Consider the following 9,571-nt stretch of genomic DNA (forward strand, 5'->3'; position numbering starts at 1 on the left):
TAATACTATGGAGAGAGGAAAAAGTTCAGTATTTTCCAAGAATTTAGAACTGGATAGAAGAAGGAATGAATAGGCTGAGCAGAGAGGACCCTGAAGGCAGTGAAAATGCTTTGTGTGAGACTATAATTTGGACACCTGTCATGGAATATTTGTCGAAAACCATAGAATATGCAACACCAGTGGTGAGTCCTAATGTCAGCTGTGTACTTTGGGTGATAACAGTGTGTCATTGTAGTTTACTTAATTATTAGAAGCCTCACTCTGGTAGAAAATTTTTATCACAGTCACACAGGCACTCCCTGTGTGACTGCATGGGGTATAAGAAGAATATCTTTACCTTCTTCTCTTATTTATTTTGTTTCGAACCTAAATTATTCTAAATAAAGGCTTTCAAATAGTCATAGAAAAAGTCTTTGCTAGTGTGTGTGTGTGTGTGTGCATTTGTGTGAGCATGTACGTATGAACATCCTGGAGAGAGAGAGATGGTGAGGAGAACGTAGAGGGAAAGGGGAGAGAGTGAGCGGTGAAATGAATGATAAATAGAAATATGGAACGTTTACATCTAAAAGATATCTGAGAGCCACTACAGTACAATGTTTAATACATTAACTTTTTTTAATGTAAGACAGTTTGATGGAATTTAATGAATTCACAAAAGGGTGGACGGAATTAAGGGAGACCAAAGAGGGATGGTGAAGCAAGATAGGACTGTCAACAGAGGAGCATCAAATGTCTCCTGGGTCTGGAAGGGTAAGAGCACAGAATGGTTTCCAGACCTGTAGAAACCCTTAGCTGTTAGGAGAGGCAATTCGCAAACAACTGTGGCTTTCTGTTAAAAAAAATAATAATAATCAAAAAGAAAAAAGAAAACAGCTGCCAACCTGTGGCATTGAAGGAAGCGATCCAGGAAGAAGTCACCCAATTTCATGCTCTAGTTTCCCTTGCTCTATAGTGTTTCTCCACAGCCAAAGGGCAGGGGGCCTCTGAGGCAGTCCCTAGAGATCACTTCTTGAGAATCTGTGTGGAGAAGAGCAGAAGATGAATCTGAAGGTACAAAATTAACAAGCATCTTCACTTAACATAACTTAATCTTATTTTTATGCCATGCTTGGGCGTTGTGAAGAGTCACATATCAGTGGGTTGAAGGGAAAGCTATGGAAACCAGGTTTAAGGATACAAAAACTAAAAAAGTCTAGCATTTCTGGTTTTCATCCAGCATATAAAATATTATTTGTAAATATTTTTCCCATTTTTTTACAAGTGACAGAAACAGCAGAAAAAGGCAAGTTTCAGTAGATGAGATATAAATTAAATGTCAATGAAATTAAACTTTGAAACAAAGTTGAAATCCTAGGATTGGATACTAAGAATGTCACATTACTTGGCATGATTAATGATATGATTAGTGCTTGTTTTGGTCAAATTGAGGTAAAATGTATACAACAATGAAATACAAAGATCATAAGTGCATAATTTTATGAGCTTTAAATATAATCCATCCTTATAACCAACACTACTATCAAGATATGAAACACCTCCTTCAACCACCCCAGAAGGTTCCCACCTGACACCCTTTCCAATTCCCCAGCTCCATCCCTGGAAAATCATTGTTCTGATTTCTGTCACTGTGGATTGATTTTGCTTAAACTTCAGCTTCACAGATACAGTCATATAGCAAGTACTTTTTTTTTTGGTCTGGTTTCTTTGACACAGAATTACATTTTTCAAATTCATGTATAAAATTTGAATTGTTTTTTATTACCACATAGTACTGTATCCTATAACTAGATCATAAATTGTCATATTTTTATGGTTGAAATGTATACAAATATAAATTCTGCATCAGATATATGTATTTTGAATATTTTCTTTCAGTCTGTGGCAGCCCTTTTCATAACAATGTCTTTTTAAATTTATTTTTATTTCTTACATACATGACAATAGTGAAATTAATTACAATCATAATTATCCATTCACAGCACAATTATCTGTAACTCTGTATATAAAGTATGTTCACGCCAAATTATGCCATTATACATGAGCTCTCTTATTTTTTTCTTTTTACATTACAATTCTTAATACACCTTTATACAGTAATTTATCATATCTCTGTGTATAAAGTATGTTTACACCAAATTCACGTCTTCATACATGTATTTTGTATAGTGATGAGGGTCTCCTTCCACCATCCATGCTAGTCCCCTTCTCCCTCCCTTTCCCTCCCACCCCTATTCCCTATTTAGAGGTTATCTTCCTCTCATGCTCTCGCTCCCTACCCCATTTTGAGTCACCCCCTTTATATCAGAGAAGACATTTGGCATTTGTTTTTTTGGGACTGGCTAACTTCACTTAGCATTATATTCTCCATTTCCCTGCAAATGCCATGATCTTATTATTTTTTAGTGCTGAGTAATGTTCCATCGTGTATAAATGCCACATTTATTTTTTTATCTATTCACCCACTGAAGGATATCTAGATTGGCTCCACAGTTTAGCTACTGTGAATTGTGCTGCTATAAACATCGATGTGGCTGTATCCCTGTAATATTCTGTTTTTAAGTCCTTTGGGTATATCAGTATAGAGATTCCACAGAAAGCTGGGAATGGAACCGCCATTTCACCCAGCTATTCCTCTTCTTGGACTATACCCAAAGGACCTAAAAACAGCATACACTAACTTTTTAAAAAATATGTTTAGTTATGATACAACAGCAAGACACACATTGACATAATTACAAAGCAAGTAACTCAACCTGCTGTCATTTAGTCCCCAGCAATTACCCCGTGCCCCCTGCTCCCCCTCCTTTTCTCTGTCTTCAATTCATTGAAATTCTACGTTTTTGCACTATTCCATATCCATGTATGCACATAGGAAATTTCAGTCACATTCATTCCATTCTTCTTGCTTTGCCTGTAACTTCTTCCTCCTCCTGAATCCCTTTCATCTACTCTACTGAACTTTCCTCCATTTTATCAAATTCCCTCTCACCTCTTTTCTTATTTGTCTTTTTTTCTTTCATTATTTCTTCTTCTTTTTTTTTTTTTTTTTTAAACCATCTTCCCTTTATTTTGTATTAGCTTCCACATATCAGAGAATACATATGAACTTTGTGTTTTGGGGACTGGCTTATTTCACTTAGCATGTTATTCTCCAGTTCCTTCCATTTACTGGCAAATGCCACAATGTCATTCTACTTTATGACTGAGTGATACTTCATTGTGTATATATAACACATTTTCTTTATCCATTCATCTGTTGAACTGAACCCAAATTTGTTCAATACCTTGACTATTGCTCTTTACCAAAACCACAAATAACAATAAATATTGGCAAAGATACAGTTTAGGGTTAGGTTTTAGTGTTACCGTTGTTGGTGCAACCACTCTGGAAAGCATTGTGGAGATTTGTGAAAAAAAATGGAAATGGATATGATTCAGCTCTTTCTTTTCATACACACACACACACACACACACACACAAATGATTTAAAATTAGCACACCAGAGTGTTGCAGCCACATCAATATTTAATACATTAACTTTTAAATTAGTTGTTGTATTCTTCAGTAGATAATTACACACATTAGGAAATCAAAGTGAGTTGAAATCATATGCTTTTGATTTGACTCTGTTCAGATTTCCAGCTTGGGAATTTCAAATTATCTTCATATACTACTGGGTTAATTCAGCATAAGTTGGATTCCATTTTTATTTTCCAAAGTGATAATATTCTATTTGCATATTTTCTCTTCCCATGTAAATGCTGAGGTTCCTCTGAATAGGCATTTCATGTTAAAATAAATTTTCTGAAGGATGTTGGAATTTGCTAAGTGAAATAACAACAAAAAAGCAAATATTAGCCATATTCTATTAATGCAAGAGGCATCAGTAACATTTGTGTTGTAATACCTTTGATAAATCAACTTAAAGATTGTTTATTCGGGAGAGTCCAATAATATAAAAATATAAGAATCCATTCCACAGTGACAGATGATAAAATAGGTTCTTTAAATCTTACTTTCATAATCTTCCAAACTTAATGTTAATATCAACCTGATATAGGGGATGGGGATGTAGCTCATTTATAGAATGCTTGCCTAGCATGTACAAGGCCTTGGGTTCAATTCCCAGCCCTGAAAATTTATAATATATATAATTTCAAAATATGTATATAATTTCAAAAATTAAAGAATTTTATAGAAAACTAGCTGTTAATGATTTTGAACATGTCAGCTAAAGTTAAGGTAATTATTTTTCTCCATATTAGTATAAATGCAAATTCAAAGCTTCTAGTATCTTGTTAAAATAATTTAAAAACACCCTGAAATATTAATTTTTCAATAAACATATGTTTTGAACATCAAATATGTACTTTGAACAAAATATAGAAGTACATTACTATAGACCTCTTATTATCATACAATATTTTCAATTAAAAGAGACATCTGTTATTTTTTGCCTTTGCCCTCAGATCCTTTAGTGACACATCTATCAGACTGCTTTGAAGACACAAGATTTAATAATAGCGATATATAAACTACAGGATCAACAGACATTTCATTCTAGAAAGTTGGCATATCAACTTTTTATTTCTAATATAAATGCATTATAAAAAAGCATCAAATGAAACTTCCTATTTCTAATAGAATTCATAAAAAAAAACCTCCTGAGAAACTTTCTGTTTGTAATGGAATGGATTATAAAAAAGCATAAGATTATTGAGGCTAATTTGTAACCAAACAAATAAAAACAAAATATAGCTGGTCCTGGAGATTTATGTAAGATTACGTTACACAGTGGAAAACCAATAAATAAGCTGCACAGTATTAATATGAATATTCAAAGGAGAAAATTGAGTTTCACCATTTATTTCTTTGGAATTAGATGAATTAAAAGGATGACCCACATAATATTGTATAAGAGATTTATCTCATTATAGGAATGAAAAGATAAAGAAAATGTCATTAGTCATCTAAATATGGTGATGGGCACACAAGTACTCTTGTGTGCTATAATTTTTTTCTTAATAATAGTGAATGACAACTTATTTCCCAAACCTATTTTTACAATAGAGAACATTATAAAATGCAGGAAAACTGACTTATGAAATATAAGAAAATTCTAGTAATTTTCTTGAGGAATTAAAAAAAAACTCTGCATATCACAGAAAGAGAAAACTTGCTTTGAAAACAAATAGCAATTTGAAAATTTAATAACTCATTATAGATAAAATAATTAGATGCATATTAGATGTATATTATTTTCAACTTTTCTATTTATTAAGTATATATATAGAGAGAGATAGATATAAATATATATAAATCCTGAGCATTACTCATGTTCTATAGAAAATTTGGGGACACAGATTCCATGAGTTCACAACCACTATTGATTTAATAGGGGAAACAATTATTTCAACATTAATTCTTACATCATGGTTCACTCAGTTAAAATGTTTTCTGCATGAGTTATACATTTCCAATATTACTAAACAACATAAGGTAGAAAATATGAATGTTAAAAGGTCAAAAATGGCTCCATAATTGGTGGTATTGCTACACAGTTAAGAAACATCTGGGAACATTATTCAGTAGGATGAGTCCCAGAATAAATTAGTGGATTAACAAGGGATATGGTTATTCAGGGAATTGCATGAAATGATAATGAAATGCTTGGGAAGTTTTAATGATTAAATTTTCCCCGAGGAAAACTTCCGCTGAACAATCATTAAAAGTGTTCTCTAAAATCTTTCACATTTTAAAAAATATTTTCTCCCAATGATTCAAATGTGAATAATATTGTTTCTAAAAGTGCATATAATATACCAACAAAAACAATTGCAGTAGTTATACCTGAAAAGACAGAGGTGGCATTTCAAGGTTCCTTCAAGGAATCCCTTTTCCGAATTAAAGTGCATGCCACCTTATAGTCTTATACTGGTTAAACCTAACAGTGAATATATATTTTGCTGCAGAATTTTTTTAGGAGATCATATTTTTAATTTCTATAATAATTTCTTGTGTTCTTAATTCACAAAAGACACTGAGACTCAGCTGTATTGAGGGTATGTGTGAGTCTTTGTAGACAAAATGGGATTGAGCCAAGATAGAATTAACCGACTCCTAACTTCAGGTGTGTTTCATTGTGCTGAATGGTCCCTAGAATGCCAATGCATTTTTCCACTTAGAGGAAAGATAAAATGTTAATATACGCAGGATTATATTTGGCTTCTACACTGTGCATAATAACTAATAAAACTGCTTACATTTTATATTATTCTCTGTCACACTGGCACCACTTAACCTGAGAAGAACACACTCATTTACATTCCAAGGGCAGTTTGAGATTTGAATTAAACATAAGTGTACACAAGAAAGGGATCCCATGATGTTTTCCAGGAAGTCAGCTTCTAAGCACTTATTGACTAATATATTTTCTTCACAGACAAATGATCAGCTAAAATGCACTGTGCTGTCAATGGGAAGTAACTGAACTGAGGGCACTCTAGTATTGCTACTGCAGCAACTTATATATGCTGGGATGAGTTATCTTTTTATTTTCTGAACCTTATTTTTAAATCTTTGGTAATGAGTCAGTTGATTATCTAATCTACATGATTATTTTCACCCTCAAAGCAATTTAAAAGGAGCAAAATAATTATAGAACTCTGAGCAAAAAGATCTCAATCCCCTGAATTCCCCATCTCAATCCAGCCATTTTTAATTATTCATTTTTATACTTATTTATGTATTTATTTATTTTGTCCATCTTGAAGAAAACATTTTCATTTTATTCCTTTACCAGGTGACCTATGGAATAAAGAGATGGGGACAGAGGTTTTACTGGGCAATCTGGATGAACAGGGACATATAAGACTGAGAAGGCAGCTACTCTGGAGTCTTGTGTATTAGGGCAACAAATAGCAAGTGACTGGAGGAGGTAACACAGCTGGGGTTTCTTGGAAATGGGCTGATTTTGTGGATCTGCACTTTCTTTCTTCATGTGTGTAAGTTTGCAGAGAGTTCATTTTTCATAACATTTCATATGTCACCTAAATGTGGTTACTTCTCCCGATATTCACAATTGTTATTTTAAACGAAGCATACGTGATTGCAAATGAATCTTCAACTGTTCCATGGTGTCATTCTTGATCTAATCAGGTGAATTTTTCCTAATGCAACACATGGGTACCAACTAATCCTCTGAGACACAAAAGAGCTAGACATCTCATTGAAAAACAAAGGTCGCCTCTTAATAACATCTGCTTGTCTAAATTATCCCCTCTAGTACCTCTGTGACCCTGACTCAGGTAAATCAGAGTCCACCAAGCTTCTGGCTCTCATCATTCTTTTTTACCCCATGTTTTAGTTTGTGGCCTCCTGTTATCACATATGTTTCAGATCTGAGAAAATCCTTCCTCTTGAAACATGTGTTTAAAATTTCACAACTCTCTACCTCCTGTAACTATCACATATTACTTAAGTAACTTATTACTTATTGACCCATATTATTACTTTTTTATATTAATATATTTATCTTTCTAGTATATTGTCTGATCCAAGAGAAAAACGTTGTGCCTTATTCAATTTTGAATTCCAAATGTATATATTAAATATATATTGCATCCTATGATATAGAGAATAAGTGGTAGAAAATTTTGAGGGATTAGTAAAGAGTACAGAGGCAGAAAAATACTCTAGAGAGACATAGATATATGAAGCAATATGAAGCAACACATCACACCATTATATGTAACTATAATGCAACCTTTAAAAATATGCAAAGAAAAAAATACATCTAAAGACACCTGTGACACTTGAAACATGTGACATTTATCTTGATTAATATGCATACCCATATTCATGAGTAATGTATGTGTGGTATTTCTTTTTGATCTACATAGGTTCTTCCCATTTTAATGCTATGTTACTGTGTTAATCCATAAAATAAAATGTCCTTAAAAAGAAAGTAATCTTATTAGGGTTAAATTTATAAGAAAGTATAAACTCAAAATGATGAGCCTGATCCTTTTTTGTGTTTTTTTTTTGTTGTTATTACTATTACTGATTTGATAAAGTAAAGAAGGGGCTGGGATATGACTCAGTGGCAGAACACTGTCCTAGCATGGGCAGAGCCCTGGGTTTAATCCCCACCACCTCCAACAGCAACCACAACAGCAATGAAGCAGAGAAAAAAAATCATATTCCTGACTAATGATACAACTTTTTTCATTGTAGATAAAATTCTCAAGTTTTAGTTTCGCTTTTGCTTTACTATTAAACAAAAATTTTTGATGAGAAATCATCTAGCTTCCAGGGTTTTAAACATCACAGCAGTTTATTTGGTGATCCAAGGATATTTAGACTTTTGTAACTTTATTTCTTGCTATAAAATAAAATATTAAAACTTGACTTATGAGTGGCTAAAATTCTGTAGAAACACTTCCTCAAGAGAATGAGTTTTTCCACAGAATGTTGTTTGAAAAAATAAATACTATTGCTGGAATACAGAAATCTTTTTGTTTTGTTGTAGTATAGTGATGTTTTTCTTATAACAATCATTATTTCGAATATTAGTCAAAATGATTCTAAAATTGTGGTAAAATAATAAAAGAAAGAAGAATAGCAAACTAACAATGATAAAGTTCCAAAAGGAGAAACTAAAAGTAGTCAAAGGGGAAATATTAACTAAAATTGCTAAAAGAAAAGAAAATATATTGACAAAATAATGTCACTTTAAGATATCACAGTAAAATGAAAGACAGATAGGTTTCAATTTAATGACTGCTTGGTGACCTATATGAAATAGATTGATTTTCCCAGTCTCGCTTTTAATAGAAAATGATCCATAGTCCAAGAGAAGAATAAAATCTAAGTTAAAGAAAACTTTACTCAAAAAATACTTCACAAGGTTTTTCCATTGAACTAGCTGTAAAGTTTCTTAGAAATAATTCAATTTATAAGACTGGAAAAATAAATACGTTATTTTTGAGACATTAAATTATTGTTAATGATAAATTAAACTATAAATAAAAACTATTACTGAACTTTTGTGTTAATTAGAATGACTTTAGATATTTCAGATTCACCTTATGGCTTATAATATCCTAAGTTACTAGATAAGATTTCACCATTAAGTACAATAGAACTATAATTTCAATTCCTTTTGCTTTTAAAAAAGTTTACTATTAGTGGTATAATTGTAAAGTAGATGTTTTCAGAAAACTGAGTAAGTACTATCAACATTCAACATCTCTGAGACAAATATACAGAGAAAGGAAGGAAAAGCTAGAATTCTGTGCTCTCCTACACCGGGCCCAGCACCCTCCACTTCCAGCAGAGTGAAAAGACCAGAAGTTACCCTGCCAACCCTCAGCATGGTGATGTTGATTCCATACAGTTTTGGGGTTTTGTTTGGAGATAGGAAGGGATGAAATGAATTTTGAACTGAGGGTGTAGAGGTTCTTTTCCCATTGTACTCTGCTCAAGGCATTTTCACCGCAAATCAATTGAGAACCATGGTTTGAGAAATGAGACCTCAAGGACCTCCTCCTCCTCCTCCTCCTCCACCTGT

This window comes from Marmota marmota, unplaced genomic scaffold (assembly GCF_001458135.2).
Source record: "Marmota marmota marmota unplaced genomic scaffold, marMar, whole genome shotgun sequence".
In the NCBI taxonomy this organism is placed as follows: domain Eukaryota; kingdom Metazoa; phylum Chordata; class Mammalia; order Rodentia; family Sciuridae; genus Marmota; species Marmota marmota.